This window comes from Panicum virgatum, chromosome 2K (genome assembly GCF_016808335.1).
Source record: "Panicum virgatum strain AP13 chromosome 2K, P.virgatum_v5, whole genome shotgun sequence".
Lineage (NCBI taxonomy): Eukaryota > Viridiplantae > Streptophyta > Magnoliopsida > Poales > Poaceae > Panicum > Panicum virgatum.
In genome coordinates, this window is record NC_053137.1 from 57,679,874 (window position 1) to 57,690,505 (window position 10,632).

Sequence of the window (10,632 nt, forward strand, 5' to 3'; positions counted from 1 at the left end):
TAGCACGGTAACCGCGCGGTAAGCCGGCCGGTAATGTAAAACCGGCCGGCGTCGTGCGGCCGGCCAACGGCGAGACCAGGCGTCGACCACACCAGCCATGGCTGGGGTCCAAGCTCTACAGCGCTTCTTCTTCGGCGCTGCAGTGCAGAGCAGCTGCCAATGATGCCGCGATGCAAGCCTGTCCGCTCTGCCTGCTTCTCTTAATTTCGAGCCGGGCCGGCCCGCCGCGCTCTGTTGGGGCCCGGCGCCGGCCGTACCGCCCCAGCCGGCGTGGGCCTCCCGTCCGTCGTCGACCGGCCGACCGATCGCCCGGAGACCTAGTGGCGAGGCCCCTGCCTGCCAGGACGGTCGGGGTCGGTGGCTCGCCGTCACGTGGCTGGACCCCGGCCGGAGTAGGTATGTGCATGCCGGCCGGGCCCCGTACGAGCGCGGGCGCCGCTGGCCCTGATGGAGGAGGATGAGTCCCTGACGCTGCTCGCCACCTTCGAGGCTGCGATCCTACCTACCTGCATGCATGCACTCCACGCCCGCATGGACCGATCTGTCGTTGACGTCGGGGGCGGCCCATGGGCCCCGTCCGTCGCCGTCTCCGCCTGCGCCGTGCAAGATAATGCAGTTGCTTGCTTGCATTATCTAGTTTTCATGACCGCCGCCACAGTTCTTACTATGGACTCCTTACAAAATACTTTGGGTCAAAATAACTGCTACCGAGCATAGCTTATTTGGTTAGATTTCTTACGGTGAAGGCTGCACACGAGTTCGAGTTTTGGGACTAATAAATACAATATTATTCTTTTGGGAAGAAATTCATCTAGTTCTACCACACTGAAACCTACTACCATGTGAAAACATCCCATATGAATTTTCCCCGAGTGACGAACAGAGACGTTACGCTATATAAGAACAGTCAGACGACGTCTGAACTCTGAATTTTTTTTTGATGCAAAGCCTGAACTCTGAATTAGGTCTGATAGATGCAGAATTGCGGATGAAAATTGTTGACCTTCTTCCTCTACCTGTCGGTTGGCCTGTAATCTCCCACACCAGCGTGCATGATTGCACCACCAAACGTCGTCAGCCCCAGCAGCCGTCACCGTCCCGTTGATATTGTCCTACTCCTATACGTACAGGCGAGCCACTGATATGATGCCAACTGTGCATAGACGCTGCGGCCAAGGGCCGGGGTTCACCCGCGCACGTCGGCCGGTTGTTCTGCGGCCATGAAGCGCGCGGCGCTGCGACGTCCGGCGGCGGCGGCGCTGTCGTGCCTGACCGTGGCCGGAGCTAGCTCGCCCGCCGTCCACCTTTCCTCGGCCGGCCGCGCGGTGGCTCGATCAGCTCAACTGTACACCGCCACCGCATCGATTGGGCCACTGCACACGATCGCCACCAACACAAGGCGCAATAATGCGCATACGTGACTCGAGGCTGTCTCTTCATTATTGAGGGCAGTCTCAATGGAAGAAACTGACACAGTTTCCATAACATAAAAAATTATGAATAAAATCCACTGTAGGTCTTTAAATTAGTTGAGATATTCTGTTGAGGTCCATCAACTTTCGAATTGCATTTTTAGGTCCAGAATCTATTTAAGTGACTCACTTTAGGTCTAAAACGCCTCTGACCATCTACGTGGACGGCCAACTTGGATCCAACGTGGACTCGGATCCAACAAATTTGCAATTCCACCCTCCACTGCTACAGTAAAATCTCTTTATTTGTCTCGATTCTATTCCTCCCGTGTTCTCCCCTTCCCATGTTCTTCCTCTGTTCTCCCCTCCTCTGTTCTCCTCACCCGCTGCGCCTACCTCTGACCCCAGATCCATGCCATGGCTCGCGAATCTAGTGCATCAGCGGCGGATCAGTGGGCTGCGGATGAGCTCCTGCTTATCCTTTGCACTGAATGTGGGCGGCGGAATGTGGTGCGTCGCAGATCGAAGCAAGAATGGAGCCTAGGGAGAGTGTTTTACTGCTGCCCGTTGCACAAGGTGAGTTAGGGTGTGAGTTGTTGTGTTGATTTGTTGAATCCTTGATGTTATTGATGAACAAGCTTTGTTCTTGTTTGAGTTATTGGTCTATGTAGCGTGATGGAACCGGATGCCCTTTTTGGTTCTGGGAAGAAGATTACGTTGCAAAGTTAAGGAGTCTTCGGTTACTAAGGGAAGGATGTCCAATGCGGGTGGAAGGCAATGTTGGAGATTCAAGGATGGAGTTTTTTAATGCTAGAGAAGTAGAAGGGAAGAAGAATGATGGCACCGAAGTAGTTAGGTTGCTCAAGGCATTATGTCTTGTATGTGTGTGTATTTTGTGTGTGCAATGTGTGATGCTGTTGCTCTTATTGTGCAAGAACTGAGCATGGAATGTATGAAATTCAAAGCCCTTAGTGAGCAAGAGAATGGAATGTATGGAATTTCAAGCTCTATGAGCAAAATATGACAGACTTGTGAATCTATGATTGCACATAATTATGTCTTGGCAAAATATATGCAATGCAGCTCACATGAGCAACAACCATTACATAAAATTTGAATTGTCACAGAGTCATTTCAAAGAAACTATCACAACCATCACAGTTGTTCACTGCTACCACAACTGTTCCATCGCAGAAGCTATGTTTGACTAATGTTTTGCTCTATGTCAGCAATCACCAAAAGCTATCACACCGTATTGTGATGATTCACAGCAGGATAGACAAAACGCAAAAGGACACAAAAGCTTTGAACTTATCACAGAAGCTATCAGGTCTACTTCTTGGTTGCCTTCCTCTTCTTGGTTGGCTCCTGTCCACCTCTAGTTTTTGTACTTCTCTTGGTTGCCTTCCTCTTCTTGGATGACTCCTGTTACTCTCCACCAGTTTGACTATTTTTTTGGAGGCCTTCCCTTTCTTTGCTGCTGCAGCCTGCCTCCCAACCTTGCTTGCAGTTGTTAATTGGACTCCAGGTCTTTCCCCTGGACCGTTGTTCAAAACAAATTCAGAATCAGGTAGTGGTCCATGATTCAGTACAAGGCTGCTGGATTGAGATCTTTCAACAGTCATCTAGCTCATCATTGTCGAACTTAGTTGTGACATAAGTTGGGAACTCCCTACTGCTTGCTGGATGTTTGCCTCCTGCATAGAATCAGAAGACAATAAGAATTCATTTAGTTTAACAATTGGACATGTTAGCTTGACTGACAGAAACTTACCATGTCGGCTTGAGTGGTGTTGGTTTCATTTTCTTTGTCTTGGACTGTTTGGGCCTTCCTGAGTGGTGGTTGTTTGGGCCTCAAGCCTAGCTTCTTCAATTCACATGTGGCCTGGTTATGTTGATCTGATAGACAGTACCTACAATGCATGACCACTCCATGCTTTGTCATTTTGGGCCCATATTTTCCTTGCACCTCATGAGGTTGCTTCCTCCTTTACTTCTTGGGCCTTCCTACTTTCTTTTCATAGATAGGGGCTAGAACTTGTGGCCCATTCACATGCTCCTATTCTCTCTTGTCTCTGCATGGCCAAATGTTGAACTCATAGGCTTTACTGAAACTTTATATAGAATAGCAGCTAGGTACAACTGATTCAGTTGGAATTCTCTCATGCCTTAAGGCAGCTATAGCATGGTTACATGGTATCCCAGTTAGGTCCCACCTCCTACAATCACAGTGCTGGGTGGTCAATTCAACAATGTATTGATTATCCCTCTCATTTACTTGGAAAACACCCTGGCCTCCAGGCAGTGCATAACACAAGTTGGCCCATTCAGACCTCTTCAGGATCTTCTTTTTGATCTTGGGGCACAAGGTGCCTTGAAACTTTTATCTCATCTCATTCTGCTTGTTGACAATCCTAGTCATTAGTTGACACTTGATCTTCTCAAACATAGAGAGGATAGGCAATTCCCTAGCTTCCAGTATGTACTTGTTGAAAACCTCACAACTATTGTTCAACAAGATGTCACATTTAGGGAACTCAGAAAAGAAGGCTTTTACCCATGTGTTTGGTGGCATCTTCTCTAGCCAGTTATAGGCAGCTTCATTCAAAGTCTTCATTTGGTCCATGTTTTTGTTCTAATCCAGCACGGTAGTGGATCTTGCACACATCCATAGCTGATTCTTCAGTGTTTCTCCCTTGAAGTGCTGCTGGAAGTTGGAGTACAAGTGTCTAACACAGAACACATGCTCTACTTCTGGAAAGACTTGCTCCACAGCTGGAATCAAACCCTGAAATCAGATCAAACATTATTACAAGCATGAGTACAAGCATGGCAATCTGATCAGAACCTATGAGTTCCAATCCAGCAATCAGGACAAGTGTTTACTTTTTGTTTATCAGTCATTATAGTCCAAGGATAAGTGTTTTCAATTCCAAGATCACTCTTCAAGGTATTCAAGAACCACATCCATGAATCCTTACACTCAACCTCAACCACAGCCATTACAATAGGATATATGCAGTCATTAGGATCAATACCTACTGCAGTCAATAGAATTCCTCCAGTCCTGGTTTTTATGTGGCACCCATCCAAGCATATCAAGGGCCTACATGCACTCAGAAATCCCCTTTTGGATGCATCCATTGAAAAATAGCAGGTGCTGAAATGATTGCTAACTATGTTCAGATAGAAAGATGTGCCAGGATTACTTCTCCTTAGCTCTTGATCATAATCCCATAATTGGTTGTACTGTTCTTCCTCATCTCCATGGACCTTCTTCAGAGCAATGCGCCTAGCTCTTGCCAACTTGGTTCTAGTTGGGGTTAGATTCCATTCTCTCTGCACAACCTTTGTAAAGTTTGCCAAACTCATTTTGTCATTACTTCTGAACACCTCAATGTACTTCTCTGCTAGCCACTTGGAAGTGCATCTCTGCAAAACCCATTCCTTTTGACAGTTGTGCTCACTCTGATATGTCTTAACCATGAAACATTTGGCCCTGCTATCATGGGAATCATACAACCTCCATGGACATCCTGGAGCACAGTGAGCCTCTATTCTTGTTCTATCATTTCTTGGCATCTTTATTTGCACCCTATTCTTCAAACTATATTCAGTGATTGCCTTCCTCAATACCTCAACTGAAGGAAACACCATCCCTAATTTGAATACTGGATTGCTAAAGTCCTCTGCAGTCCAAGACTTGAACCTTAATCTCTCTTCTCCTTCATCCTCAGAATCTGGAAGGTCTAAGCAGTCCTCATCTATAGATATGTCGTCACCACCTGCACTTGATGATGCATTTGTCCATGGCCGATTCACAGCTGCACCCTCATCATGCACCCCTTCATCAACATTCTGAACAAATAAGTCATCATCATCCGCATCTATTTCATAATCACTGTCCATGAAATCAGAGTCTTCAGAACTGCCATCATCACCACTGCTTGAGTCATTGCCTTCATCATCTACCATGCCTCTACTAGTGCTCTGTAGATCACTGTAAAATTTTGGTAAATTCTGATTCACCTTCTTTGGAACAGTCTGCACCTTGTGAGGGCTTAGTACTTTGGACAAATATGCAACTGGGTTGACTAAAATATCATCAAAGTCCAAGCCTGCAATAATGTCATCATGATCAAAGTATAGAACAAGGTTCTTGACCCTGTCTACAAATGACACCATCACATTAGTGTCTAAGTCATTAGCAATAACTCTTAATCCATCAGCAATATCCTTCCCAGGCAACAGCTAGTAAATCCTCATGCTTTGATTCCTCTCATAACCAAGTTGCTCTATGAAATCATCAAACCATAAAGGAGACCAAGTGTCTGACTCACAGTAATCGAACCAAGAAACCTTCCCATCCACATAGCTCCTCAATTGGCCATGCCCAACAAAAAAACCCGCCATGTCTGACCTCAACTGTGAACTCATCACTACCAGAACCTACACAAAATGGCACATGAATCATGAACACAAGATTGGGGCTTCAATCGACTCACCATAGACGGGCACAGGTTCGCCTTTTGGGCGCAATCGCGGCGCCATCGCTGACCTCCAAGCGCCACAGGTGGTTCCTCCTCGCCTCCCTTCAGATCCTCTCGCGACCAGTGACGGCCGCCATCCCCTCACTATCTTCGATGGATGCCGATCACCGCCACCCTAATCGCCCCCTTCTGCCTCGTCGACGAGGAAGAGGAAAGAACAGGGAAGAAGAGAGGACGAGTCGGTTCGGGAGGATGGAATTACAAATTTGTTGGATCCGAGTTGGCCGTCCACGTAGATGGTCAGAGGCGGTCAGAGGCGTTTTGGACCTAAAGTGAGTCACTTAAATAGATCCTGGACTTAAAAATGCATTTCGAAAGTTGATGGACCTGAACAGAACATCTCAACTAGTTTAAGGGCCCACAGTGCATTTTACTCAAAAATTATCTATAGAAACTATCTTCCACAATGAGGGTGTATTTGAGTAATAAATATTTTCTCTTTATCTCTTCTAACTCTATCTTCTTCCTCCAATAGCAAGCCAGCATGAACCCCTTAGAAACTAGTGGTTTCTCCCCAATGGTGATTTTATGGTTTCTTGGTGCATTGGGTGAAGTGAAGACTTGGTTTCTTCCTTAAGAAACCGTTTCTATGATTTTTGCTCTCTTTCTTCATTAATGATGTTGTCATGTCAACATTTTGCTTAGGTGGCAAGCAGTGGCGGACCTAGAACTTTTTTAGAGCCCGGGCCAAACATAGTAACTATAATAAATTGATGGCGTTGTTCTTTGCTACCTTAGATCGTGGTGATGATTTATAGCTTTGTGTCAGATACAAGGTTATCCTGGACGTGCAGCTCATAGGCGCAGCGGCGAAATTATCATGCACAAGCAATTATATTATATATTTCTACTATTGTCTATTACTCCCTCCTTCCCCGTTTATAAGGCATGGTGGAACATGACACGGTCTTCTAAACAACACTTTGACCATTTATTTATCATATATTATATCACTTTTGATTATAAACTTATAATCATTGTAAAATATATTTGATTATGAATCCAATCATATGAAATTTGCATTATAAAAATAAAAATTTAATAGTCAAATTATTGATCAAAGATGACAAGGTTTGAATCTTGATATACGTGTATGCCTTATAAACAGGGAAGGAGGGAGTATTTTTTACCTGGACAAATTGTATTGTGCACATACAAGCTAGTGCACGGCTCAGCAGGGAACCCGGACACGTGCCTAGGGTGGCCGGGCCTTGGGACCGCCAATGGTGGCAAGTTATTTAATGAGGATAGAAACCATCATCAATATACCATTGGGACTGCTCTGAGTGATGGCAAAACTAAATGAGCCCTAGTGATGAGCAGTCTCTTGATTGGTTTCCTAATGACGTGTTCGTGCTGCGTCGCGGACATGGTCGAGGTAGGATCAGGGTACGATGAACACAAGCTACCGGCTACGCAGCCCGAGGAGAGCTAGGACACGACAGCGACCCGGTCTCCCGTGGAGCACACCGATCGAGCCCCGGACAGGCCACCGGCCGGCTCTCGACACCGACCTGTGGTGATCGGGATCGACCGGCCGGTACCGCGCGTGTTGGTAGTTTCCGCCGGGGCCGCGCCGTCCGGCAACCGATCGATCGGTGGCGCAGAGCATGTAGCACGAGCACGACGGCCACCGCCGGCGGCCGGGCCGGGCGGCGGTGGCGGCGGGATCCTCCCGCGGTTGGAGGGCGGTCGCCTGTCAGGGGCTTGGCGTGTTCGTGTCGGCTACCGCCGCGGGCGACCAGCGTTCGTTGGAGCGTCAACGTTGCGTCGTCTTGTGCTATGACCAGCGCGCTCCGATCTGCGTCCTGGCGCGAGGACACCCGTGGCTATCGGGTATCGGCGTCAGGGCGATATCGTTGGTGTTGGGGAACACTGACAGACCCTTTGCTTGTTTCAGAAGTATTCAGAGGTGTAGCGGCACCACCATTGGTGTACATGTGTGCACGCAGCTGATCGATCATGTGTTGCAACTTGTACGTGTGGCACGTCCTGGAAACAAGGCAGCACATGGCACTACTGGGATCGCACTCTTCAAGGATCATGCATGCTGTACACCTTGAAACATGGGTGGTGTGTCACCGTTCAGAAAGAAACATGGGTGGTGGCATGAAACCTGATCCGATACTCTGCTCGATCAGTGGGGAGGAAAAATAGTGGGATGCTGCTTCAAAAGGAGCAGCACACAAATCTCTCTGCTTCCGATCGAGTTGCTATCCTAGCCAGCAGTACTGGTCCTATTCCTATCTCCTACGAGAGGAAAAGAGATTCCGTGTGAATGGGGGCTCCGGCGAGCTGCGGCCGCCGCGGCGCTACCATGGCATGGGATGCCGCGCGCCGGCCGGCTGCTGTACGTCTGGCGGGGTGGGGACTGACACCGGGCGATGCGCGACGGGGACAGGCCGATCGGTGGGCGCGGCGTGGCGCCGACCGGCCGCGCCCGGCCGACATTCCTTTCTCGAGTCCCCAACCAACGGATCGGATCGGATGGAAGGAATCGGATGCCTTCTCGTCTTTTCACCACGCGCCTCCCCTCCCCTCCGATCGATCCCCCCCTCCACACGCCACGAATAAGATTAATTAGCAGCTCGCCGCGCCGATCCACCGGCTACTAGCAGAGATGGAGCTGATGCAGAGACGACAGTGCTGCCGGCCGGGGCAAGTAATTAACATTGTTTTCTTCTTTTAAGGCCATGCTGCTGCTGTTAGGCGAGCTAATCCTCTCCATTGTTCGCTGATCTCCAATCTCGAAGCAAAGAAAAAGAGATTTAAGTACAGGAATTAGCAGTGCTGTCCTGACAGCAGGGCCTTTCATCCAGATCTCACTTGGTTATTTATATGTATTCTCGTCCAATCCAAGGATGCACCTGGCCGGCGGTTTGACAGCTATGGTTGTTTTGGTGGCGAGCTCAATCGATCTTTCAGAGATGGACCGGTATATGTGTGTCTCTGAATTGAAGTAAAGAACTGGGCTTCATCATCTGGGTCCCAAAAACCAAAATATTGTGCGCGAAATGAGTAATTAGGATGGCACAGCTACCGCGACCAACTTGTGGTCATATCAAGTCAAGCAACTTGTCTATATGTATGACGTGGAAACGACAGCTAGAGGACAAGGTCAAGCTTTCCTAATCAGCTGAGAGGCCAGTTACCTAATACTAAAGGCAGCTTTTCTCTTTCCAGTTTTTGTTTGCGTTCCATGCATCAGATTATTTAGCCATGAGGGGTGAAATTATTACTCACTAGCATGTTTTAGTAATAATGTATATGTGGAAATGCATGCGAGCAAAGATAAGTACATCTTTGCACTGAAATTTCTGAGAGCCTCTGGCATGGCATACTACAGTTCCTTCTCCATGAATAAAGTCCAGCTCTACATGACGCATGTATCACTGATAGAAAGTGCAAAGAGACAAGAACGGAATGCTAGCTTAGCCAAACACACACACAGCTCGATGCTGCAAGTGCAGCACCCTACTACCCATAATTGGCAGACAGGGCATCCTTCTCCAGGAAGCAAAGCCACAGACAGCAGTCAAGATCAAATTCCCAGAGGGGCTAGGGCCCTTTGGTTCTCCCTCTGTCTGGAGCCTGGACACTACTAACTCGCCTAGAACACTGCACATCACCTGGCTAGCCATCTAGGTGATCTCGCACTATACTTAACAGTAATCAACCACTATCTACAGCGGCATGATCGAAGAAGAACAAGCTAGACACATGCATATGCTGCCAGTATCCGTGTAACATAGCTGCTCATATAGATCCGGTGCCCACTGATCGAGTATAGCGGCCCTAGTTATTTTTTATTGTTTTTATTTCTGTCCTGTCATTTCTAGGGCATCTTTGTTCCATCATTAGGCCACGGGAGTTGGCATTCCATGTGAGGCATGCGAGCATCCAATTATATATATATATATATATATATATATATATATATATATATATATATATATATATATATATATATATATATAATGTGTGTGGCTTGCATGAGCAGCAGTGTAGGGATGCGTGTGAGATTCTTGGCAGCTAGAACCAATCTCTTTGTTGGGGGGCCACCAATCCATAACCATACCCCCCCCCCCCCACACCCGGCCCCCCACAAGATGAGGATGATGCACCGCATACTCCTTTAATTTAGAACGAAGCTGGTTTTGCATTGTGTCAAGTGGTAGATTTGGTTGTCGTCTAACAAAGAGTACTGTTGCATGACTAAAGAATCATTATGAGTGTTTTGTGTGACCCATTTGCTGCTACATTATTCTAAGAGTGTCCTTGATGAAAGTAAGAATATTAGACTATTGTTAACATGACATGTAAAGATGCATGTTCTAATGAATTTGATGTATATTTTTCTACAGTTAGACCCATTCAAACCTTATTAACCTCTATATAAAACCTTATTAACCCATTCACACGAATTAAAACCTTGTTTCGGAGAATTATCTTTATATAAAAGAACTATAGATGGGATCGAACACCTAATTTCATTATAGGAGTTATAAATTAGCCATAGTAATTAATCTATTAGCAATTAAACTATTAAGAGGAAAAATGAATCAATAGCATATATACACACTCAAAATAAACCCACTACTATATAACTATATACCGACTAGGCGACTACTGCCTCCGTCCTGAAATGCAGGGCATTCTAGGTTGAGAGA